The sequence below is a fragment of the Mus caroli genome, unplaced genomic scaffold (genome assembly GCF_978045245.1).
Source record: "Mus caroli unplaced genomic scaffold, Mus_caroli_1 scaffold_3, whole genome shotgun sequence".
NCBI lineage: Eukaryota > Metazoa > Chordata > Mammalia > Rodentia > Muridae > Mus > Mus caroli.
In genome coordinates, this window is record NW_028227258.1 from 21,177,188 (window position 1) to 21,203,276 (window position 26,089).

At 46.4% G+C, this 26,089-nt stretch overlaps 1 protein-coding gene across 2 annotated transcripts in view; it reads right to left on the reverse strand.

The window, feature by feature from the left end:
- Tspan5 (tetraspanin 5) overlaps window positions 1–26,089 on the reverse strand; it is a 163,081-nt gene that overhangs the window by 93,770 nt on the left and 43,222 nt on the right. Inside the window, exon 1 of one of the 2 annotated variants that reach the window (XM_085835487.1) lies at window positions 9,293–9,397. The exons of the other annotated variant lie outside the window; for it this stretch is intronic. The gene's annotated coding sequence lies outside the window, so the exon portion shown is untranslated. Of the gene's footprint in view, window positions 1–9,292; window positions 9,398–26,089 lie in introns of those variants that run through there. 2 annotated transcript variants of the gene reach the window in all.

Sequence of the window (26,089 nt, forward strand, 5' to 3'; positions counted from 1 at the left end):
TTCATCACATCGAATCACAAGATTCAACACACATCCTGCGTTTTTGGCACTTATTAATTCTGGAGAGTTAATTAAAAAGTGGAATTTATTTTAGGAAGGGAATGCAAACAGCGATACTTGGTTAATCAATTATGCAAAGCTGTACGGTCAGGAGGCAGACCAAGTCTCATAAAACCTCCTCCTGAGACGGGAACTTGCAACGTGAGTGGAAACCCCCACACTTTATCTCCGACAGCTGTGAAGGAGTTCACTCACATCCCACCCCCCAAATACTTACACTTCGATAAAAGGAAATAACCCTAAAGTGACTCTCGGCTCATCTAGTCTAAGGCGAAGTCTCCTCTCAGCTCTGTCCCAAGAAACCAGGCCTGAACTGCTTTTTTTTTTTCTTTTTCTTTTTTCTATTAGCATTTATAGTCTGCCAGCCCCTGTGCTGGGCTTCAGGGATAAGATGTTTAAAACAATAAATAATAAATAAAGTGAAATTTTTAAAAGGCAGTTCCAAGGCCTTTCCAGTCTTGGAACCAGAGAATGGTTCCTTTGTGCTTGGAAAGTTCCCTGAGCCTAATGCTGAGCAGATAAGACTGGTGAGCTACAGCAATGGGATGGGCCATCTGCGGCTGTCTCTTCCAAGGAAGAACAGAGTATGGCTGGCCCCCATAGCTGAACACTCTTCCCAAATTCTGCCCTTGAACCAGGAGCCACTTGACTACAGAAGAAAGGGAAAATGACGTCGCAGTTCTCCCTTAGGTAGTAACATCAGCCTGCCTTCCTGCCTCACCTCCCACCCAGACACCTGCTCAGGAATCCCTTCTGCTGAGCCAAAGGTCTGATGCTTCCTGAAGAAGTGCATGGACCCTCCATATGCTGGCTGGGACCCTCCATATGCCGGCTGGAAACTTCAGGCAGGTGGCAATGGCAGCTTCTCAGTTGTGGGTGCATCTGAAACACTGAATGTATCCTCTGTTCCAGCCTCGATATCATTATTGATGGCAAGGAAATAAAGACCAATGAGGCTTGGGCAGGGAGGAGAGAGTCCTCCACACTGGCACCTGCGCCCCGCCCCCACGCCCAACTCTCAATTACCAGGCCCCAAGCTGGCTATGCCATTCCCTTACTTCACTCTGGCCTCTTCCACCATCCTTAAGCCCTCTTCCCCTGCTTCAAGACCAACACAACGGCACTGCACACGAAAACCAGTTCCTGGCCTCCATGGCAAACCTGATGTAGGCACAGCACTTTCACACAGACCTCAGACCCTAGACTTGAGCTATCAAGGGCACTGGGTTAGCACCGAGCAGATCAGTTAAACAGAAAGGACTCATGGCTCTGTTTTCATAGAGACGTGACAGAAAGCAAGCCAAATAAATGGATGTTTAACAAAGGCGGGGGCTCCATTTTCAGTTAAGTTTGATTATTTTTTAACTGCTTCTTCGAACTAACATGTTATTGGTTTCCCCACTAAAACCATTAAGAAAACAAGGCAGCCAAGAAGACTGTTACGTGGGGTAGTTCAGCATGGCGGCTTTCACGCACAGCTCTCTCCCTATTAGGCTTCTCAGGGGCTGCTCTACACCCAGCTTTCTCTCGAGTTCAGGCCTATGAAGAAGCCAAAGGCTGCAGAGGTGTGTTTAGTCAACCCTGAGCTTTATCAGCAGTGTAAAGGGCGGCCATCTACAAATCAGAAAATGATGACGACACTCTCTGCAGGTCCGTGTTACTGGACAAACCCCAATCAAAATGAATGAAAGTTCCCACCCACCTTTACGAAAATCAGAGTATCCACGGTATGTGACAGTTGGCTAGGTAGGACACTGTGAGATTCTTTCATTAGTGATTTGTCTACGGAATGAATACACTTTCTTCGTATTTCTTTTTTTGGTTTTTTAAGACAGGGTTTCTCTGTATAGCCCTGGCTGCCTGGCTGTCCTGGAACTCACTTTGTAGACCAGGCTGGTCTCGAACTCAGAAATCTGCCTGCCTCTGCCTCCCGAGTGCTGGGATTAAAGGCGTGCGCTACCACGCTGGGCCACTTTCGTATTCTAGCCATGGTAGCAAACATAGCTATAATATCAGCATTTGAGAGGCAGAGGCAGAATAGTGTGTTCTAGGCCAGCTTGGGCCATGTAACAAACACCTGCAGACTTTTTAGGGCCAGGACTATAGCTCAGTTGGTAGAGTGCTTTCCCAGTACCTGTCCAATGCCATAGAGGCTGCATATGGAGGAGCTCTCCAGTCAGATCATCACTCACACAGGGGTAACAAACATTTCACAGTCATCTCTGTCTCATTAACGAGGCCAAGGACACCCTGGACTATCCAGGATCCTTTCTCAAAATAAAATTCTATCTGTTTATAGAAGAGATTAGACGTGTCAGTTGAAACTAAAATTTCAATTACCTTCTTTAAAAGAAAATAAGATCTTACTCATCATAATTACAATCATACTCATTTCTATGTAGGCTTCACATAGTCGAGTCTCTGAAAAACCATTTTAGAGTAGAACCATCCACTGTCACCAAGCTAGTGCCCATGTGCGTAGTGGTAGTGGTGCAAGTGAAACAGGTTTATCTGGTTCTGACAAAACATTCACATAGACATCACCTCAGCTAGACTGCAGATGCCAGCTGACCCTTGGGACTCTCTTGCAAACCAGAGAAAGGTTGTGTGGGTAAACTCACCTCAGGCTCACACTTCCCAAGCAGGCTAGGGCCCCCACCCCCACCCCCACGCACAACACTTCCAACAGAACTGGAATAGCAGAGCAACTCAATGTTCTAAAGGTGACCTGTGGTAAGTCTAGTATCGCTGCCAGCTGGACTCAAATGCCACGGTGGGGTGTCCTTGGCAGCAAGAAACCAAAAGACCAAAAGTATATCTGATTCATTTATGTTATTTGATTTTAAAGCTAATACACAAAAATGTTAAAAATAATTATACATTTTTAATTCCAGAATGGAACCTGACAACCTAAGAATATTCCCAATGCCAGCCAGAAGTGCAATGGTATAGGAAGAAGCCACTTTAATTAGAAAAGGGTGGGAAGGGCAGCGCCAATATATGGATTCCTGGAATGTTCCCTCTCTCTCGCTTGTTTCTATAGAAAACCAAAGATTCTGTCTAGCTCTGGATTTTCTTCTCTGTCCTTTGACTTCTCAAATCCCTCCTGTTTTGATCAAAGTTAATGACTTCAAGCTATAAGCACAGGCTGACCACTGAAAACCTCAGAGCCAATAAAGAAGGGCAAGAAAAATGAACCAGAATGACTTGTCGGCACTTCAAGACTAAACAGGCTATGACACAGACAGGAACTCAACGGCAGAGGGTCACATACTCCTCTGGCTTTCATCTTCTTTGGCGTGTGTTAGCACAAACAATGACCAAGACCTAGTAAGGTCTAGAAATAAGAAAGTCTTTTGAAAACACAGTAAAGCCGTGTGAGGCAGGGCTCGTGGCTTAGTTGGCAATCACGCTACTTACAGAGCAAGCGCAGGTCCATCTCAGATTGTGATCACTTCCAATTCGGGTCACCTGTGTAACCCAGGTGCTTAGCCCTCATAGATGTGAAATGTGCAGTCAGAGAAGCAAAATATCACCTCGGGGAACTGCATGCCTCAGCACTCTAGAAAGTCTCCTATCTTCTAGGCAGCTCCCCTGCCTCTTTTCTCTCCTTCTTGACTCCTAACCCTCTTGTAGGGTTTTAATTAATCTGCCACAATGACAGTTCTCCACAAACAAGAGCAACACAGTGGAGTCCAAAATGGATTAACTTTTTATTTATTGTATTATCATCTTGACATTTTATAACTGAGTCATTATATTTTGCTGTACATTAGACCATTCCTTTGTCTTCAGTTCAACCTTCTTAAAAACCTTTAAAAAAAATTAGAAATATTTCTAAATACTCTGTGGAGCCAGTGATTTGCCTTCAAGAGAGAGGTCATGGTAAGTAAAGGCAAGAGCTGGCTGACAGGCTTTCCTGCAGCTTGGAGACCAGGGTTAGACACTAGCTCATAGCTGGGTTATAGGAGTGCCCAGGAGCTCATCTCCACTGGTGACGAGAGAGACCACCACTAGATCACTCTCACATGGGACCTAGGGAATAATGGTGAAACTGTACACTGAATACCTGCTAGGAAACTCCAGTCACACATCTGTAGAATCTTCTACTCCCAGGTCACTGCTCCTCCAACCCTCTCTACTGTGCAGCCAGTACCAGCACGAGGTACTGGCTCGCACATTCCATGACTCGGCTCCACTCTGTCCAGCTCCTCGTCCCAGTGCCCAGAAACTGCCCCTATGCCAAAGTTCACGGATCCCTACTCTACCCTCAGACACAGCAGGGAGATGTCAGGAATTATTCTTACTATAAGAACAGTAGGACTAATGCCACTGTATGAAAAACCAATCATTCCCACTATATGCAAGCAACAAAAATGTTCCCCTCAGAGGCTGTGAGATGATGCAGTGAATACCATGAGTGCCGGAGGGCCTAAGTTCAGGTTCCAAGCATTCACGTAAAAAGCCTGGTTGTCGAGGTGCAGTGCTCTTATAATCCCCATGCTGGGAGGGGGAGACAAGAAGTTCAGGGGTTCACTGGCTGCTGAGTCTAACTGTGAGCTTAGGTGCCATCAGAGACCTTGTCTGCACAAATGGTGAACAATGATGGAGGAAGCCACCTGGCATTCACACACATGGCCACTTCCAGTGATACACACACCATGCATACATAAGCACACACACACCACATATATACACCCACACCACCCACACACATACTCACACACATATACACACACATATACACACACACCACACACATACACACATATATATACACCCACACCACACACATATATACTCCCACACATACACCTATCACACCCAACACACATACACATGACACCACATACATATACACACACATATACCATATACATATATACACACACACCACCTATACACCACACATACCACACACACATATACACACACATACACACATAAATACACCCACACATGCACCTACCACACCCAAACACACACACATACACACCTCTTTTTATCTAAAAATGTCCGGAAACCAATTCAACATGAATGTCCAAGCATTAGAGAGGTTATGAACAGTATCCAACTAAGATTCCCAGCACAGTGTATGGCAAGCGCTTAAGGTCAGCTAAGCAACTGCTGTATCACCGAATAAATAAATACACTGCCTGCCTATGCTGGAGCTGGGGGGTACGAAGATATATTTGTCAAGTTAGGATGAATACACAACAACATTCAGAAAGAAATTCTACACAGTCCCCACTACTACACCAAACATTTGCCTCAAAGGCACAACTGGAACACTGTACTGAGTTTAAAACTTACCGCTTTCTTCAAAACTGTTTCTAAGCTTCTGTACTTCCCTTGGGCTAACATGTTTCATATACATTTTTAAGAAGAAAACATATAAAAGTCGGTGTACTTCCTCATGTCCGTAGGTAGATCACTATAGAAAAGCAAAGTGAGAAGAACTTCACAAAACTAAAACCAAAAAGACAAAACAGTTACCAAGAGGACCGATCAGGCTTTGGATGGGAAGGCACTGTTTTTGACAATTTCCATGCACAGCATCCTTTTATTGCCAGGAACAGGGGACTGGAAACGTGAGGCCAGGTTGCTCTGTTTCTTCGCCAAGCAAGCAAGCTGACTGCTACTTGACTTCAAGACAGTAATATTCTCAGACAGCTGCCTCCCTCAGCCTTGACAGCATCTGACTACCGAGGGTGGGGATAGACATCGTGAATTCTAGAGCAGATTCTGAATGACCCTTGGGTGACTCATGTCACCTCTGGATGCCAGGCTCCTCACTCACGGAGCAAAGAACAACTTTCAGAACCATGGAAGCGTCCTCATTCCATCCAGATGCGAAGGCAACGTCCTCCGCTGAGAAGATGGGCCGCTAAAGCTCACTGGCTACCAACCAAGTCTTATCTCTAAAGGACTTCAGCTGAGTATTCTGCAAATGTTACCAGAAGAACACATCTCTCCCTTTCCTTCCCCACCCTGTTCTCCTAACCCCTGAAAATATTTTAGAAAAAAAAATATGTATATATATATATATATATATATATATATATATATATAAAACCTTTCCCCTGTTCCTCTGCTTTTCCTGTGGGGAGAAAAGCAAAAATACAAAAATACAAAAAAACAAAAAAAAAAAAAAAACAAAAAACAAAAAAAAAACCCCAGACAGCTAGCCTTATGTAATTTCTAAGCTGGGGCACTGTTTCCAAGGTAACAAGTTTTTCAAAAAAAAGCAGAGATAGGTGTAGGACACTGACTATGTAGATGAACGGGTGACCCTCTAGTTATTTCATAAGCAGGCAAGAAGGCAGATAGGTTCTCCTCCACTTACGCCAGGAGGAAGCTGAGGCTTTTACAACACTTGCCAATGATCCTCTTTGGGCAATGTGGGTTTCTAGAATATGAAACTCTAGAGGAGGCTGCTGAGACAGTTAATCCAGAGAGAAGCGGCTTCTATAGAGTCTCCAGGGTCTACACAGACTACATGGAAAGGGGCCCTTCAGCACGGGGTCTAACTATAGATGCTCTTTCTCCAGCTCCCTCATAGCCACAAGCAATGGCACTCCACACTCCCCTGCCAGTTCATCACACACCAAGCAGCAGCAACCCTTCCCATGGGCCACCTGCGTGCCTAGGCAACACAGTGCCCTGTCAGAGGAGCGACTTTGGCTTCCAAATGAAGATGGGGAGCCAAGGAGGTAGTGCTCCTCCCCCCCCCCCCCCACCGCATAGACAAAGGCAAGGAACTGAACCCCCTGGCAGCTGGAAGGGGGCACGGCCACCAGCCAAGGGTGAGGGGGCAGAGGGATAGCAGTTCTTCCTGTGGCGGATGTCCTGCCGTGGCTAGCACCCAGAGCACACCACTGTGTGCCAAGGGGCTGCTCCCAAGCCGTCCTCCAAGAAACGTGAAGAAGCCAGAAAAGGGAAAACGTGGTCCAATCCTGACATGGCAGACACAAAACCAAATGGAGCCGAGGATGCTGGGAAGGAGGTGGTATGCAGTGGGCACCAAGAATCCAATTATAGAGCCTGTCTGACACAAGCCGGTCAAATCTCCTGTGGCTACAGAATAATCTAGGAGCACCCAGACTCCATGGTTTCTAAAGGTCTGGGGTATAAACAAAGACCCATTTGTGTTCTCCTGGATATCCACACTGCCAATTTGTCTCTCACCTTCTAAATAAACCTAATTACTCAGTCTCTTCTTAAGCTGTCTGCCTTTTCCTTGGCTCCAGGAAAGCAAGCACATACTGCTGTACTCACATGTGAGTGAATCCTGACCAGGAACTCTGCAGTACGCAGGACAGGTACAGTACAGAAGCACCCCAGTGCTCTGACCTGGGCCATAAGCTTTCTAGTCCTCTGCAGTGTCCTCCTGCAGGTGATCCTATGCTCATACGGTGGGGATCCGATGCAAGGCCTCAAGGCATGCAGCACCACCACCATGCCCTCACCACGCCCTTTGCCGGCCATCCTGTCTTGTCCTGTCGCTCAGCCTGCTCCTGCCTACACTGCAGACTGGTTAGTCTATCTCAGTCCTTCGAGAGACCCTTCATTTTCCTGTTTTGTGAAACCAGTATGTCTCAAAAAGTTAAAAAGGAATTAACTTCCTTGTGGGCCCACAGAATGAAAGAGGTAAAGAGGCGTTCTGTCTCCTAAGACTTTGCCGAGCCTTTTTAAAAAAAACGAGCCAAATGCGCCAATGTCACACGACTGCAGAGGATCACAGAAATCTGTCCCTGCCATATGTCTCGCCGAGCAAATAAAGGGCAGCGTTGGTGTTAACTTTAATTTTCCAAAAATGCTACAGCCCCGTGCTTCACTCTCCAAGCCTGTCATTTCTTAAGACGAACCTTGGGGTCGCCGGCTGCCAACTTCCACAGACTCCCTTCTCCTGCCTCTTGCTTTGAATATGTTTAATATAATCTCTTCTCTCTTTCCACGGGCCTCCCATTTATTTCTCTTTACTGATATGAAAAATCTTACATATTTCCCATCCTTCCCAGTACTTGGAAATAAAGGACAGAGCAGACTAAACAAAGGAGAAGTGGAAGACAAATAAAATCCAGTTATGCCGCTTAGATTCAGTCCCCTGAGGCATCTTGATGTGCCCTAAAGGGTTTCAAGGAGGGAAGCCACGGCTCTACCTCGGTACATTGGCCCCTAAAAGATGCAAATACTGTCTCTCTAATATGAACTCTCAGATAATGTCACTGAGTGTGTCATCAGTCACAGTTTACCCTCGTGGAGAGCTTTGTTTTCTAAAGATGTCTTCATGTCTGTCACGTGCCATACCATTCTTCGGGTGAGAAGATAGATTACAAACTGTAGACGGTGCCTAGAAAGTACCGTGACAGGTGTTCCCGTGGGAAAGCAGATCCAGGACAGGTAAAGTGATGTAAGAAGGCAGTGCTGTTGAGACTAGAGCCACGCCCCAGGACCCTCTCAATGTTCCCAACGTAGGAAGAGAGTTTCCCAGGATCGATGTGGGCTGCAACCCAGACCCAAGTCATCTTTAACACCAGACAGCTGTACACCAGAACACCAAGTTCCCACACAGCAAGCAGAGTCAGCAAGCTGGAATAAACACACCTCGCTCGCTTCACTGTATTTTAGGGTCAACTAAGCTCCTGGAACTAAGCTCAATCCTGCTCCCAATGCGGCTGAGCCCCCAAAGGTGGGTGCTTACCGGCAGGATCACCACCTCAGCACAGAGGCCGGAAACACCCTGGCTTTCTTTCACGTATGGCTCTGACGATGGCTCTACCAGACAAAGGAAGAGAAAGCATCATTGCCAGACAACTTAATTCCCTATAAACACCAATTTTCTGTAATTGGCCAGGGGGTGAGAGGTGTCTTTCTTGCTCCTTGGCAGGATTTCTTTGCATTTGCTGGATAATTGTTTCCTTTCTCCCACTGCCTAGATCTGCACCCAGGGACCAGGCTGCTGGCCACTTATAGAGCACCAGAAATAAGTCTGAAGCTGAAACACCAATAATACAATTAAGCTTTTAAAAAATACTTATCATGATCCCCCAAAATTTCATTACTTTGTGATAAGTATAGGGGTTTGCTTATTTGTAGAGCAGAACAAAATACAGTGCATGTTTCATCAGATGGGACAATATTGCTTGCTACCGATGTGTGGAGGAGATATCACTGTGGGAGCCCCCCCCCCCACTTCTACTCCCCCCCACCCCCCGCCTTTCCTACCAACCTGCCAAGTTATTTCAATAGCACATCAAGCTCCATTTCCACAGTCAAATCTCCTCCCTGTGTCTGCAATCACAGGTAATGAGCCTCCAGTGAGCGCATTTACTCGGAGCCTGGCAGCCATGGTCTGTGATTCTAGTCACATGCCTGTGTATTAAACTGACGTGCAGAGCAAACCAGGAAATGAAGGGACACTGTCCCCATCTCAAAAAGGCTGTGCTGCTAACAAAGCAGCACCTGTGATTGCAAATTATTCTGGCCTTGTTCCCTCCCGGTCCCCTGGATTTACAAAATGAACAGGGCGTTACCAGACATCCCAAGGCGTTACCAGGCAGTCGGCTCCGCTCCATGGCAGCTGGTCCAGAGCCAGCTTCCCAACAGAGAAGGGTTTACAAAGGCCTACCACACTCCCTCATCACATCTAATGTTCTAGACATCCCTCTGCAGTGATTACTTGCCCTCTGGCTGTGACAAAGTACCTGATAAAGCAACTTAAGGAAGGGGGACCTTATTTTGGCTCACAGATACTGGGTGATGTCCATTCTATCAGAGAGTCACAGCGGCAGAAGCCCGAGGCAGCTGGCCTGGTTGCATCTGCTGTCAGGAAGCATAAAGAGACTTGCTCCCTCTCAGTTCACGGTCTCCTTTTTATTGACTGTTAGGTGGGTCTTCCCATCTTAGTAAACCTAACCCAGAAAATCCCTCACAGACACACCCAGAGATTTGTCGCCTGGGCGACCATACACCTCATGGAAGTTGACATGGCTAAGTATCACACCCTGTGAAATGGCATTCTCAACTCAGAGCTGAGTTCCTCAAGCTCACAAAATAAGCTATCTCCCCAAAGACAGAGGGTTCATCAGGGCCATGATGGGTAGAACACCCAAGCCTCCTGACCTACACCATGTCCCCAAGAGGGCCCGGGCTCCATCAGCCCAGATGTCAGTACTGAGAGGGGTTAAAGGTGATCTTCAAGAAGCTGGGCCAGAACTGCCTCTGTTCTTTCTGATCTGCTTTTTCTAGGAAAAGGGCAAGTCCAGGCCACCAACCGTAGTGTAGACCACATACAGCCTGGCCCTAGACCCGAACACACTATCACACCCCAGTTTCCTCCCCTCAAAAACGCATCCCACTTTAATGCACACTCAGTCCAGTCCTAAGCATGCAAAAGACTGGTACCTTCAGAAACATAATTACCTTTTATTATTTTAAGTTTGTTGTGATGACAGATCACTGTGAAATTTTGAGGTCTTACACCATGAGTTTAAGTAGCTGACTCCACAGGACCTGGAGGAGGAGGAGGAGGAGGAGGAGGAGGAGGAGGAGGAGGAGGAGAAGGAGGAGGAGAGGATAAAGAAGAGGCGCTACCACACAGGACACAGGTGGGTGACACCAGATTTCCAAACCCAAAGTGCTTATCAAGTAGCAATTTGCTCCCACACTTCACTACCCTCGCTCTGGGCAGGCAGGCTCCCAAATTCTGTCCTACCCAGCTTCTGCCAGGCACCGTACGTATGCTTTCTCTTCATTGGGTCAGTCTGCAAAGGATCGGGAGCCCATGTTCTAAGTTCAAAGGCAGAAGGGACGGGAACTGCAGGCTGATTTAACATAAAAGAATCAGGACAACAGGAAAGGACAAAGGAGTATGCCAAAAACAGAGCTCTCTTCTGCTGTTATTTATACTTTTGAAACAATGTAAGTATGAAGCTTGCCAAAGAGGTACAGGAAAATCCTGGGAAAACATGCACTTTAAAAAATGGTCTCCAAAGCCCTCTAAAAATAATAGAATCCAGAAGTCTGTTTAGAGAGAATTAAAATGGAGTAATAGCCTGAGCATATGAACAGTTCCCCGTTTTGCCAGATTATAACCTAAAACGTCACTTTTACATGCTTTCAAACTTGAACTCCTTCCTACCAATAAAAAAAAAAGCCATAATTGATAACAAAATTTATAAGGAGGTGCCTTACATTTAAACATGAGCCTTTAAAAAAATACTTTGATATACAACTCACTTAAAATCCACTCCTGTTGTATGTTAAGTGTGTTGACAAGTGTATACAACCAATTCAACCATCTCTACAGTCAAGGTCCGTACACGATCGCCACAAAGTTCCCTTGTTGACCCCTACATGCTGAGCCCCAGACACTCATCCATCTGCTTTGTATAAGCACAGACTACTTTTGTCTGCACTGGAGTATCATCTAATTGGATGTACACAATGCTTCTGAGTGTCCATGCCTGCTGCTATATACACTCAGAATTCCACTCCTTTTCTGTTGCTGAGTAGTATTCCATTGTATGGCTATACCACCATTCATCATGTGAGGGATGCTTGGATCAATTACAGGTATTTGTGATATTATAAATAATGTTTTTATTTATATTCACAAATGTGTTTCTTTGGATACGTGTTTTAAATGATTTGGAGTAATTCCTCCAATGCTTTTCAGAAGCTAATGTACTACTCCATACTGTGATTAACGTAATAATTAAAGGCTGACCTACAAGTGTCCTTTAGCCTACAGCGTGTCTGATATTCTCAACACTGGTGGGATAAGGGAGTGAGTTTATGGTACAGGAGACACTGAGAAAAGCTCCTTACCCATTTTGGCTGTGTCAAGGTTTCTTGTTGACAAAGCTCTATTCATACCTCTCTCCTTTCCCTGGCCTCTGTAAATGCCTGATACACAATGCTCACACCAGCCCAACCTTACCCAGATAAAGTCCCAGAATGTGGCCATTTTTGGTGTCCCAATCCCAAAACCACATTCTTCATGTTGTCTACCCTGCCCCAAATCAAAACACCTTCCCCTGCTGAACTACTTGCATGGATTGGGAAGGCCATCTGACCAGAGGGTACCCTATGCAAAGAACTGGTGGCCCCTCAACAACAGTGGCCCTGAGTTTTCAAGACAGGTGCCACTGATGTTCCACATGGATGCTCTTCTTCCAGATGAAGTGACAGGCGACACACAGCGACATATGGGTGCCTTGAAATCGCAGGAGGTGGGGATGCTTGTTGCAGGGTAACTTAGGTCAGTTCAGGGTGGGAAGTTCACTGGATTTACAGGCTAGACCTGCCTCGTCATAGCCTCTGCCCCTTCCCCCCCCATTAATGCTTCTTTAGTTTCTTTCCTCCTCCTGCACCTCAGAACTCACAGATTTTATACCATGTCATGGTTACTACCGTTGCACCACGGTAGTAACAGCAGGATGTGATGCATAAACTACAGGTTGTCATCACACCAAGACTGTTCCGTGCTATCTTGCAGTTCCTCCACACTGCACTCTACCTGGCTCTTTGTAGCATCCTCACTCCTAGGACTAAATATACACAGCTTGCTGCAGACGCTCCTCAGTGCCACATCTTCAGTACCACAGTGGCTGAAGGAGATTCACCCTGGACCTCTAGGAAAAACCACATTTCAGAAGCTCGAGTCACAGAATGATTCTGAGCGGCCAGAGAGACAACTCTGTGCTTTAAAGCATTAGCTGTTCTTCCAGAGGACCCAGGCTCAGTTCCCAGCACTGGCATTCTTGATGTACTACTCCATTCCCAGCACCAGAGTCTGTAACTCTGGTTTCGGGGGATCTGATATCTCTATCAGCACAGACACAAACGCAGGCAAAACACCCATACATAGAAAGAAGAAATTTTAAAACTTAAAATTACTTTAAAAGGAAGAAATTCTGGTACCATGGCAAGTATGTTGTCAATAGATCTGAACCCTAGCCCTGTTATTGGTTAGCCATCTCACACCAGGGTAAGGAACAGAAACAAAGTCAGAGCTCTGAACTAACCCACTGTGTTTTTCGTCTTCTGCTCTCTCAACCCCAAGCGTAACTCTTCTGGCTTGTACAAATTAAAAGTGTCTGTGCAGCAATGAACTGACATGACGTTCACAAGCCACCCTGGGTGGTGTCACCAGGTAGGCGGCCAGGCAGTGAGATGGCTCTTCAGGGAAGTGCTTGCATCACCTGCCCCACAATTCTAACTTCATCCCCACCCATGCACCTCCCCTTGAACGCTCTAATGTCTCTGCAACAGGAAGTGGCTCCAGCCCCCAGAGCATGGCAAAGCCAGCCACACAACCCCCACCCAGCCATGCACTCTCTGAGGTGGCCCAATCCCAAAAGGAACTTAAAAACCAGTTACTTTCCTGACCACCCACAATTACTTAGGTCATTTTGAACTGCCACTGTGTCTGCTACTTCTTGTCCCTGCCCGATGCTCACCTGAAGAGGTGTGAAAACACATTGAGTCTGGATTAAAAAGGGGGAGGTGACAGACAGACAGACAGATAGACAGAACACTAGGTAGGTAGGTGGATGGATGGATGGATGGATGGATGGATGGATGGATAGATAGATAGATAGATAGATAGATAGATAGATAGATAGATAGATAGATAGATAAATGGATAGGTGAGTGGGTGGGTGGGTAGATATGTACACACACACACACACACACACACACACACACACACGTCATCATTGAGCCTTACATTGAGGCCTTGCTCTTTTGTCAAAAAGCCATGGTGGGATATCATCCTGAAAGTCTGAGATTTACTTCTGGGAACCTTCCCAGTCCTAATCCCCCAGGCTTTGGCTATGTTTCATCTTGGTACCAAACAACAAAACAGGGATTTCTATGAGTTCTTGAGCTTTCTAAAGGCTTAGAAGGATGAATGTTTGATGATGCTGAGCAGACTCACACACAGAATGCTTTTCTACCCTGCCTTAACATGAGGACAGAGCCACTAAATCTCTGCCACCAAGTTGCTCTGAATCCAGGAACCGAGAGGAAGCAGCACAGACCTTCTTATCAAACGGCTCGCCCTGCATAGACCCATCCATGAGAAGAAGCCACAAAGCACTCCACAGCACAAAGTATAACTGTAATACTATATGCACTCCACAGTTCCATGTGTGAAAACACAAACTGGAATGAGCTGGAGTAGTTAGTGCTTGCTTACGAGACTTAGACAGAGCACAGTGTGGTTTTAAATTATATACACATATACATCATATATATATATATATATATATATATATATATATATATATATAAAATGTTTCCAACTACAAATTCCAAAGTAGGAGGAAAGGTAAAGAAACCATGTACTGAGCACATATTCCCTGCCCTTCGGGGTATCTGAGTTGTTCTTGCTGCTGTTTTTGAAACAGTATCTTATGTAGCCAAGGCTAGCTTTGCACTCTTGATCCTCCTTCTGCTGGGGTTGCCAGTGTGCGACACCCCTCTATGCTAATGCTGTGCTGTGTTAAGAGCCCATGGCTTCAGCATAGTAGCAAGCATACTCCCAACTGGGCTACATTCCTAGCCCCAGAGTCTTTAATTCCTTAAATCTTGCGAGTATTTTTAAAGGAAGAAAGAGAACTCTTCAGCTCGGTAAAGCAATCCAATTTGAAGCTCAAAAGCGTTACTGTGTTCTCATTCCAGTGTTAAAAATACACTTTCATCTTTCCAAGGCGTTTCTGAATAATCGTTGAGCAACTGATTTGGAGGAAACTGGAGCAAAGGCTTACCACCCTCAGCTCAGCTCCCTCAGGTAGAAAGGCTGGCCCATCCTTCACGGTCAGACCCATCACATGCTTCTGAGCTGCCATTTTCTGAGTAGAACTAACCATCACCCTCACCATCCCCAGCTCCCTGTATTTCCTCAGTGCAGCCTGTCCAGCTCCTGGCAGCCCCACAAGTAAGTCTGAAAACTAAGGGAAGAGAACTAAGCTCACTGAGGAGCCAGAGCTGAGGCCCAGGAGAGGAACCTCTCAGGACTCCCACGAAAACCCAACTGCAGCTGGAAAGCTGTCAGAGAATGTGATAACTCTGGATGTCTGGTAAAGCCAGCCAGAATGAAAGCATATCAGCGACAGGCTATAAAACCTCAGAGGTTAGCAACAGAGTTTCTCACCTCATGGCATGACATAGGTGTGTAGCGTTTTGTTTTGTTTTTTGAAGAAAGATTTCTAGGAAAGCTTAGTGGTACAGGCCTCTAATCTCAGCTAATGAGAAGGTTAGGATGAATTGGTGGGTGGATGGATGGATGGATGGGTGGATGGATGGATGGATGGATGGATGGGTGGGTGGGTGGGTGGAAGGATGGATGGATGGATGGATGGATGGATAGATAGATAGATAGATAGATAGATAGATAGATGGATGGAAGGATGGTCGGTCAGTTGGACAGATGGTAAGTTCAAATCCAGCCTAGGCTACAGAATACATCTGGGCCAACCTAAGGAATGTAACAAGATTCTCTGTCTTCTTTTTTTTTCAGTACAAAAAAAAAAAAAAGGAAAAAGAGGATGAAGATGAAGAAGGAGGAGGAGGAGGGAGACCTAGAGACCTATCATCCACCATGTTTTTCTTTTTGCCTCGGTTTCCAGGAGGCTCTCATGTAATTACCATGCTCATCTGTAATGGGTTTGATAGTCTAAGGCAGCTTCCCCTTTCCTGTATGCAGCGCTTTATCATTTACACATGTCCATCTTTATATATAATATATACGTCTCTGTGTGTTGTTTTAGTCCGACTTTCCTTAGACACTTTCCATCTGTAATTAGAGCGCATGGTTTTAAAAAAAGAAAACCATTTGGTATGCTCTACATGAAATCTATATACACCACACCTATCCATAAATTGACACTTTTCCCCACAGGATTTCACGAAAAACCGTTTTAACTTGGAACCTGATTCATTATAGCGTAACATGCGAGACACGCTGCAGGAGTGTGAATGAACCACGTCTGTTTGAACTCACAGGATTCTAGACTGTGGTGCAGACACACACCCACACCTACAGGATGCCTGTGACATGAATCCATGTAGTCCCCAAGGATCCCTGTAACAGGAACCCATATGTCTGCTCTCAAGGATACCTGTGCCAGAAACCAATGTGTCTCTCCCCAATACCTGTGACAGGAACCCATTTGTCTCTCCACTCGGCTATTTGTGACATGAATCCTTACACACACACACACACACAAGACTACCTGTAACAAGAACCTATATGTCCCCCATCACCAAATACCTGTGACAAGGACCCATGTACCCTCTCTCCGAGGATATCTGTGACAAGGAACCATATACCCTTTCTCCAAGGATATCTGTGACAGGGACCTATATTCCCTCTCTCCTAGGATACCTATGACAGGGACCTATATGGACCCATATAACAGGGACTATTTCCTTTCTTAAGCTCCTTGGATCTATGGTTTTTAAACACACTGAACTTCTCCCCTCAAGTTTAGTGCTTCTTGCCCTCCAGATACTAACACGTAAGCCTGCAGCATTCAGAGACCCCTGCTCCATCTAGGTTCCTCCCTGTTGCTACAGCAGCTCTTGGTAGAATAAGTTCACATTGAAATGGAGTCTTGGTGGCCCACAGTTCTCCCAGGCCCATGCTGTCTAGCTCTTTCCCTATCCCAGGGATCTGCTAAAAGCCCAGGCTTTATTACCAGGTCCCAACGCTGGCTGACAACAACAGCCAAATGAAGCCTAAATATCCTGTCTCCAAATGGGTCTCCAGCAATTTTTAGCCACTTTTTAAAAGTGGCATGTCTCTCTCCAAAAGAAATGAATGCAACACCTCCAGGCTGCTAGAGGAGAAACTGGCCATTTAGACCCACACCTTTGAACCACAGGTATGCATTCAGGGTGTACCTTATTCAGTATGCAGTGTTTTCTGGTTTTAATAGTTCGAGGACTTTTCCCTCTAAGTCCAAAACTTTAACATCATCAAAAACATTTTCTTTTCTTTCTCCCGCTCCTGAATCTAAATTGGTTTTTGGTTTGGTTTGGTTTGGTGCTTGGTTGGTTGGTTGGTTTTGGTTTCTTGGAGGTGTTGGTGGTGGTGGTGGTGGTGGTTTGATTTTTTGTTCCTCCAGGGAGAAAAAACACAGATATAGATAAACTGTGTGTATTTCTGTTTTTAAGAAAGCTCTCTATCACTGGAATGTTAGAGGGCTTTATACAGCAAGTCAGAATGAATTCAAGGTGGTCTACAGGCTGGTGACAGGAATGGAGAGGGGAAAAAAAAAACAGCAACAATGAACACAAGAGCAAGATGTTCAAGTCCAGGTGCCATATTGAATTCAACTAAAAAAACCACCCATTTAGTTAGAAATGCAGCTGACCGAGCCCCACAGATGACCACCACACAGAGTGGGACATAGCAGGGTGGGTTCAGGCTACAGGACATGAAAGCAGCCCTGCTCACTCCACTTGGAGCTGCAGAAGAGAAGAACAACCCAGACTAAAGCAGGGAGGGCCCGTTCAGCAGTGGAGGCAAACTAAGATGTGGTCTCTGTGTACCCCTTTCCACTGGTCCTTCCGGGTACAACCCAACATGGGTGTCTTTGAAATCCATTTTTAAGTAGCAATGGTGGACAGCTGGAGACAAGAGAGGTGGCCAAGGAAAGAAGATCCCGATTCCAATAGCAGCCACTCCTCCGTGGTTTTGGAGTCTGGGTACCAGTCCACTCCACACACCGAGCTTTGCTCACGGGGGATGTTAAAGGGGTGCTTCTGGCAACTTCTTCTCGATTCACCTTCACCTCTCAGAGTAGGGGACTAATGCCCCATGTACCTTTTGCCCTCAGAAAGGAGAATCTCCTCCAAACCCCAGGCTTGCGGGGAAGGAGAGCGGCCAGAGAGCTTGGGAGAGACGGCCAGCGTGGCTTCTTGGTATGCAGAGCAGGAGGGCCCTCTGTCCATGTGTACAGGCTAAAGAGACCTGCAGTCCTCAGCCCAGCTACAAGGAAGGACCTTGGGCTCAGACAGAAACTGTCTCCAGTCCTCCCAGTAGGAAAAACAATGAGATTTGACAATAGCGGAACCAGCCTCCCTCTTATTGAGCTTCACACCCGAGTTATAAAAGTAGGACTTTCATCATGAGCCAGGTTGGCTGAGGCCATCTGACAGACACTTCCAATTACTGGGCCCCTCGGTACTTACGGCATATTGGTGAACTGAATGAAGTAAATCCAAGAAGCACATTCGAACCAATGTGTGAAGAACAGGTTGGTTAATGAAGTAAGGTTGTCAACAAATGGCAGGCCTGTAACTCTGTGTCTTTATTGGCTAACACCTCACCGAGGGTCCCTCGCCACCCTGATGTCAGGTCAGGGAAGAGCAAGGACCCATATGGCAGCCCCCAGAGTTTCCTTGCCCCTTTTAGAACTATATCCCTCAGTGCTGCCTGGTATGGCTTCCAAGGCGGAGACAGGGGGACTGCTTTGGGCAAGGAGTTCAAGGTCAGCGCAAATTAATTAGCTCTTGAAACACCCATAGGTGAAGAAGCCTGGCATATAGCCCCGAGCCCTGGGGAGGAGCACTTTTGAGAAAACTCAGCTCCCACTCCAGTCCAGGTGACTCACTCTGCCATGATCTGAGTCTCCACTCTATTCAGGGATGCCTCTGTCACAGGAGGCAAAGACTGCTTGCCAGCCCCAACTCCACCAAGTAAGAATAGAACCTTCTTGGGATCCCCACTGCTTACTAAGTGAGGTTGTCTCCCAGGCAGAGAACTCTCCAGGCTGAGTGACTAGAGTGGTTTTCTAACAAATAGAAGACACCCGCTTCTTCTGGGCTGACCTAGCCCCAAGTCCTGGTCTGGACCTTTGGAGGGTGGTGAGTGGCTCCACTGTTGAGGATTCTACCTATGTTGTCTTCAGCTAAGAGCACTGGAACCTCCTGACCAGGTCACACACATACCTCTGTCCCATACTGCATGTGGCTGGACCCAATGATTCCCTAGGATCCTGATTCCAGACCAGGGAATAACCACAACCTACCAATAAATGCCCCAGAATTCCTTCCCTGGAAAGAGAGAATAGTTTGTTATAAAGAATTAACTGGGTGAGCTTTCTTTCCTGTCCCAGGAGGGGGAGAGGGAGGAGAAAGCCACCTCAAGGCTTCACAAAGACAAGCTGGAGGTGAAGGCTTTTACAGCCCAGCACTGCACGTAGCTGCCAATGAGCAAAATGAAAAGCCCACAAGACAATGGCCAAACATCAAAGGATTTGCAAGAACAAGATGCGGCCTTCAATCAAATTCTTTTGCTTAAACTAATCTTCCAGTGCCTGTAATGTTTTTCAGGTGAAGTCCATTTACAGCTCCTCAAACAAAGCCAACAGCCGGGAGATTTTCCTCACCAGGGAGAGAGCTAAAGCTGACAAGTCGCTATGAAAGCACAGGACCAAGGAAACAGGGGTGACACCAGCACAGAGTGACCATGGCTACCTCTCCCAGGGTCACAGTCCCTTCACACATGATACTCAAAGCCATAAGCCTAGCTCTTCAAGCACCCTGTCTCCACTTTCCTTCATCAGGCCCTCTGGGATACTGTCCCACGTAAAAGCAGCCTTGGCCTCCCCACGCCTAGTTCTTCTCTACCCCTAGCTCTTCTCCAGCACTCGGTTTATACTGCATCTTCTTCCTCACCTAGACTTCCTTCCTCTCACTCTCTCACCTTGCCCCACTCCCGTGCCCCAGTTTTCCTGGCACCAATAACTCTAATGTATAACTATGAGATTTTTCCTTCCCTCTGAAGTATTTACATATTTATTATCAAGCTCTAAGACAGATGGACAGATATCACCAAGCACACAAGAACTGGTGTCTTAGTTAGGGTTTTACAGCTGTGAGCAGACACCATGACCAATGCAACTCTTATAAAGGACAACATTCAACTGGGGCTGGCTTATAGGTTCAGAGGTTCAGTCCATTATCATCAAGGCGGAGTATAGCAGCATCCAGGCAGGCATGGTGCAGGAGGAGCTGAGAGTTCTACATCTTCATCTGAAGGCTGCTAGCAAAAAACTGGCTTCTGGGCAGCTGGGAAGAGGGTCTTAAAGCCCACCACCACAGTGCCACGCCTACTCCAACAGGGCCACACCTCCTAATAGTGCCACTCCCTGGGCCAAGCATATACAAACCATCACAACTGGTTTGTCTTTTTTTTGTTCCAACATTTTATTGACAGTGACAACCACCAACCTCAGGATTCAGTCACTTAAAGAACACAGGAAAATAGAAGAGACAAAAGAATTTGAGGTTTAGTACCCAGGGCTCAGGGTTTAGTCAAATGTTTGCTGTAATCATAAGGACCAGACTTCGAATCCCCAGTTTCCAGGTTTGAACAATCATGATAGATCCAAATGTTGTCATCCTAGCACTGGAAAGGTGGAGACAAGACCCTCTGGAGCTTGCTGACCAGTCAGCTAGTCTTGCAGAATTGTGAGCTTCAGGTTCAGTGAGAGACCCTTGTCTCCAAAAATATACAAGGAGTGACACAGGATGCTGCTCTGTGGCCTCCACAAATACGCACTGCATGCAGACACTGCAGCATAGGGCCTAGGCCCAGCACTGAGGGTTCAGTCTCAACTGGTCAGGAGGAGACCCAAAACCTGCTTTGTTTTGAGTTGCATGAGTGAGTCGATGCCCTTTGAGGAGGAATATATGGACTTGACATTTTCCTGGCAAAATAATATACTGAAATATAACAAGGTCCAGTAAATAGCTCAATAGGAAGGGTCTCAAGAAAAATTCACAATAATGTTACAATTTCTGGTGAGCACCGTCTGGACATGGAGAAGCAGGCTCTCAGGCCATGCCTGTGCTCCACCCTCCTGAGGCATCTCAAGGTGTCAGGGAGAAAGCCCCACCCACCAGGTGCGTTCTGGTCTCAGTAAGCACAAAGAGACTTTGTGAATGAACAAGAAAACCACATCGCCAGGCTATTGTAGCAGCTGCCAACATTTTATCCATGATGCTGAGTTTTCTAATAACGCAAATGTAGCCTCTGCAGAACACTGAGGTCCAAAATCCCTCCCTTCATTAACACAGCAGGGTCCAGGACTGCTTACTTCAACATCTGCCAACACGCCATGTTTTATTTATTTATTTATTTATTTTTCCCTATAAAAGCCTCTGGTCCCCTTCCGTAAACATCAAAGTTTTGGCCAAACAACAAACATGGTGTCGGATGCGGTCCAGCCCGGCCTAAGCTATCTTCTGAGGGTGGTTGTGGTATAAATTATTACAAGTTATAAAGAGAAACTTGGGGGAATAGAGCGCTGGAGGGTGCTGTGTCGATTTAAAATTGTGTGTCTGTAACTACCAAATATCAAGTGTTTACTTTGAACCCCCCCCCCCCCACACACACACACACACAGTGGCTTAAACTGCGTTTTCGAGTTGCTTTCCAATTTTAACCCTCCCTAAGCACCGCCAATTATCACTTCCAGTCTTCATCTAGCTGACTAAATGGCCCCTTGCATCTCTTTATCCGCTCCTCGTTTCTGGAATTGTTTTGCTTTTTTTTTTTTCTTCCCATATAGTTGTCTATTCTGTAGCTTTTCTGAGACAACAACCACTGCCTGAACAATCAGAACAATCACTTCACTCTAAGGAAGCAGCTTAGCAGTGGCTTGATCTCTCGGATGGACGTGATTTGCAGGCTCCCCAGGGTTTGCGTGATCTACCCGCACTTTTTAAGTACGCATGCATTAAAGAAACGGAGTTCGAAACTTCAGAGCCTCGGGACTGAATCAGAATTCTGCTGTAGTCTTCGGTTTTATTAGTCTTCTTCAACTCAGCCACAACTCTGTAACACCTGCCTGGCATGCTCCCCTCCTCGCGCACACACACACACCCTCCCTCCCTCCCTCCCTTCCTCCCTCTCTCCCTCCCTCTCCACACCCCTGTGCTCTTGGGCAGCATTTCCAGAAGGCAGAGGCTGATTCACACCCCTGAGTCAAAGGTTTCTATACACTGATGCCTCCATCCCAGCTGATTGGACCACAAGTGAGCACATGACCCGGGCCAGCCAATTGCAGAGGTGGCTCAGCAGGCCGCCCAGAGGTCAAGAGAGGCCAGGGCCACTCTCATCCTCTTAGAGTGCTCAGAGATGTTAAAATAAAGAAACGACACAATATTTCAATGCCTACATTGAACAGATTAACATTTCTAACACCCAAACACTCATGACTAATTATGCCCTCCACGAGACAGTTACAAGAGTTATAAAACATATTAATTCATGGTGCACTACAGGCAGAATGTCTGTTAATGAGAAACAAATTTAAATTTGGATGATGAATGCTACCATTCGTTTCATCCTGCCAGCTTGTCTCTGTGACTAAATGTGTAAGTTCGGGAGGATCATGGGAAAGCACGTGGGCGTGAGGTCTGAGCTCCAGCTTCCCCACAGCCCACTTCCACCTGTTCTCTCCGACCACAGGCATATGCAGACGACACCTTGATGCCCAACAGCCCGTAACCATGAACCTCAAGTTCCACTTACACAGAAATGATGGTTCCTGGCCCATCACTGTCAGCTTGGCAGAGACTTTGATAAATTATTAGTCATAAACTATTTCCCAGTATTGCTGTGGATCTAGAAACATCTGCCAGTCCAGTATCCATGAGACCTAGCCAAGGACCACCCTTCCTATCCTTAGCTACCCTCAAGGCTCCCATCCTTTGCCATGTGCAATCTGCAACAGCAGCATCCCTGCTGGGCAGTCTGTACCCCTTGAAACCTAGCTACTGTAGCAACTTTCTCGCCAATCTTTGAAAGGCTGCTGTTGAGTGAGTTACACCAGCCTGAAACCCTCAGGTCAATCGTCCCTGAACAGCTGTGAGGGTCTGACTCCAGTACCCTCTAGTGTTCAAGTCCTTTGAACGGAATGTCATGGTTTGCATATAAGCTCTACATATCCTCTGGTAGACTTGAAATCATCTCTAGGTTATTTACTCAATGAAGAGCCATCACTCCTGCAATAGCTGCAGTACAGTTCTGTATACTACAGGATCCAGAAAGAAGCTTATGTGTGTCCAGAACAGATACAAATTAAAAACAGAAATTAAAATAAAATCTGCAGCTATCAGGGATGTTATTATAGTATTATCAGAATGATCGCATTATCAGTATGATGGAATTATCAGAATACTCAGATGTGGACCCTGATAACACAGTGAGTCTCTCCCTCACTTAAATTGTCCTGTATGGCTAATACTGGCCTCTCTCTCCTCTCCCTCTCTGAATTCCTCACCTTCCACCTGTTGACAGAATCTCATCTTCAACCTATTGGTCTTTCAGATTTTCGGAAGGCTTCCTAACAGTGGTTTCAGTGAAAAGAAAATGACTACATCAAATGCACACACTAATTCTTAAATGTTAGTTTCCTTTCTGTTGTGGTGATAAAACAGAGTCAGACCAAAAAGCAACTGGGGAGGAAGGAATTTATTTCATCTTACACTTCCAGGTCAGGGTCCATCATGATGGAGATCCTGGCTGGAATCCAAGGCAGGTATCTGAAGCAGATTTCATGGCGGATGGTACTTACCAGCTTGTTCTCAGGCCCATGCTGTGCCAGCTCTACTCATGTCGGCAGGACCACCTGCCTAGGGATGGTGATGCTCATAGTGGGCTGGGCCCTCCCGAGCTCTCCCGAATTAATTAATAATCATGACACAAACCCTGACAGTCATGTCCACAAACCAAACTGACAAAGCCAGTTAGTGACTCAATTGACTCTGGACTGTGTCGAGTCTAGGCTAACGAGGGCACTGAGGTTAGCTGCAATTTCAGACATTTACATTTATTAATAAACTCATGTTTTAACATGAAGAAAATGTCCAGTGAGGAAGAAGAGGCTGAAGGAGAAACAACGGAATGGGGCTGGCTGTGGAGCTGTGTGAACTGTTATGGGGTGTTGGGAGGATGCAGGAAGGCTGAGAAGCAGAAGGGTTACTTGCAAGCAGGAACCCAGTTTCCGGGACTGACATCAACTTCTTCGAAGCTTTCTGTCTTAGTCGGGGTTTCTATTCCTGCAAAAACATCATGACCAAGAAGCAAGTTGGGGAGTAAAGGGTTTATTCGGCTTACATTTCCACACTGCTGTTCATCACTAAAGGAAGTCAGGACTGGAACTCAAGCAGATCAGAAAGCAGGAGCTGATGCAGAGGCCATGGAGGGATGTTCCTTACTGGCTTGCTTCCCCTGGCTTGCTCAGTCTGCTCTCTTATAGAACCCAAGACTGCCAGCACAGAGATGGTCCCACCCACAAGGGGCCTTTCCCCCTTGATCACTAATTGAGAAAATGCTCCACAGCTGGATCTCATGGAGGTACTTCCCCAACTGAAGTTCCTTTCTCTGTGATAACCCCAGCCTGTGCCAACGTTGACAGATGAAACCAGCCAGTACACTTTCCAACTCCACAGAACTTGGCCAGCAAGCCATCTACTGACACCAGTTATGTGAGCAAGGACTGCATCATGGTCTCTGAGCTCCATGTGAACACAAGTCCCTCAGCCTGGCTTTCTCACACCCCATAGAATGCCCCCTATTCCCCACTCACAGGTCAAGACACCGAAGCCCTGAGCTCGGTTCCTGAGAGGGAGCATGCTCAGGAGGAAACATGGAGCTCCTAAGTTGGTTCTACCTTAAAAAATGATGCTGCTGGACTTGGGTGAGGACCAGACAGCATCCCTCCCTGATGCTGCTGGACTTGGGTGAGGACCAGACAGCATCCCTCCCTGATGCTGCTGGACTCGGGTGAGGACCAGACAGCATCCCTCCCTGATGCTGCTGGACTTGGGTGAGGACCAGACAGCATCCCTCCCTGATGCTGCTGGACTCGGGTGAGGACCAGACAGCATCCCTCCCTGATGCTGCTGGACTTGGGTGAGGACCAGACAGCATCCCTCCCTGATGCTGCTGGACTTGGGTGAGGACCAGACAGCATTCCTACTGTCAGGTGAGAGCCGGTGTGAAAGATCGTTTTCAGATCACTCTGCCAAATGCCACGAAACGGCAGAGAAAAGCAAGCTAAAGAGACAAGATGTCAAGAAGTCTATGCTTCACAGTCTTGTTCAAAAAAAAAAAAAAAAAAAAACTTCTAGGGGCTCAGTATCCCCCTCTTCTCAGCATCACGACTGACCAGGTAGCCTCTATGTGCCAGTAAAAAGCCCTGGTGGTTCTCTAGCCTGCTTTCTGGGCCTTTGCTCTCCAAGAGGGATAGCAACTAGTATTATTCCCAACAATGAAAGGAAGAAGACAATATATAAGCAGAAACAGAGAAAATATAGATCCTTAACATGATGATAGTAAACTCTAATTCCCAAACACTTCCACACTAGTTATTGAAAAGCACTCTCTAAATCCTTAAGAAAGGAAAGAAATTAAGAAAGGTGTGTGTCTTAAACAAAATTCATGAAGCTCACATTTAAAGGAAAGAACTACAATATATTTTTTAAAAATCAAATATTATTAAATTATATTTGGACATAAGCAATCTATCATCCAGTCCAGGTTTTCATTTTATAGACAAAACTAGCCAGGCATAGAGAGATTAAATAATTTGCCTAAGGACATGCCGCTAATGAGAGGCAGGATAAATACTAGAATCCAGCCAAGAATGGTTTAACTACTCCAAGAGGGTATTAGAGGATGTTAGCAATGTCTGGGATAGGCTCCTAGTCTTTGGAGGCTAATGTCACGAGGACAGCCAAGCCCTCCCACAGAGCATCACTCTGTGCTCCACACAAGCCAGAACTCCAGGCTGATGAGCGTGGGATGCACGGATCTTTGGGTTTCTACCGTCACACCTTTCCATCTATGCCAACATCCGCAAAACTACCACATGGTGCCGCACCTGACACCTCTTCTAAATCAGTGGATAACCCCCACTCGGCCACAACCCTCTCAGATCCCAGGCTCAGCTTCCCATCTCGTTGTTGCTGCTGTAGCACGCACGCTCGCGCACACACA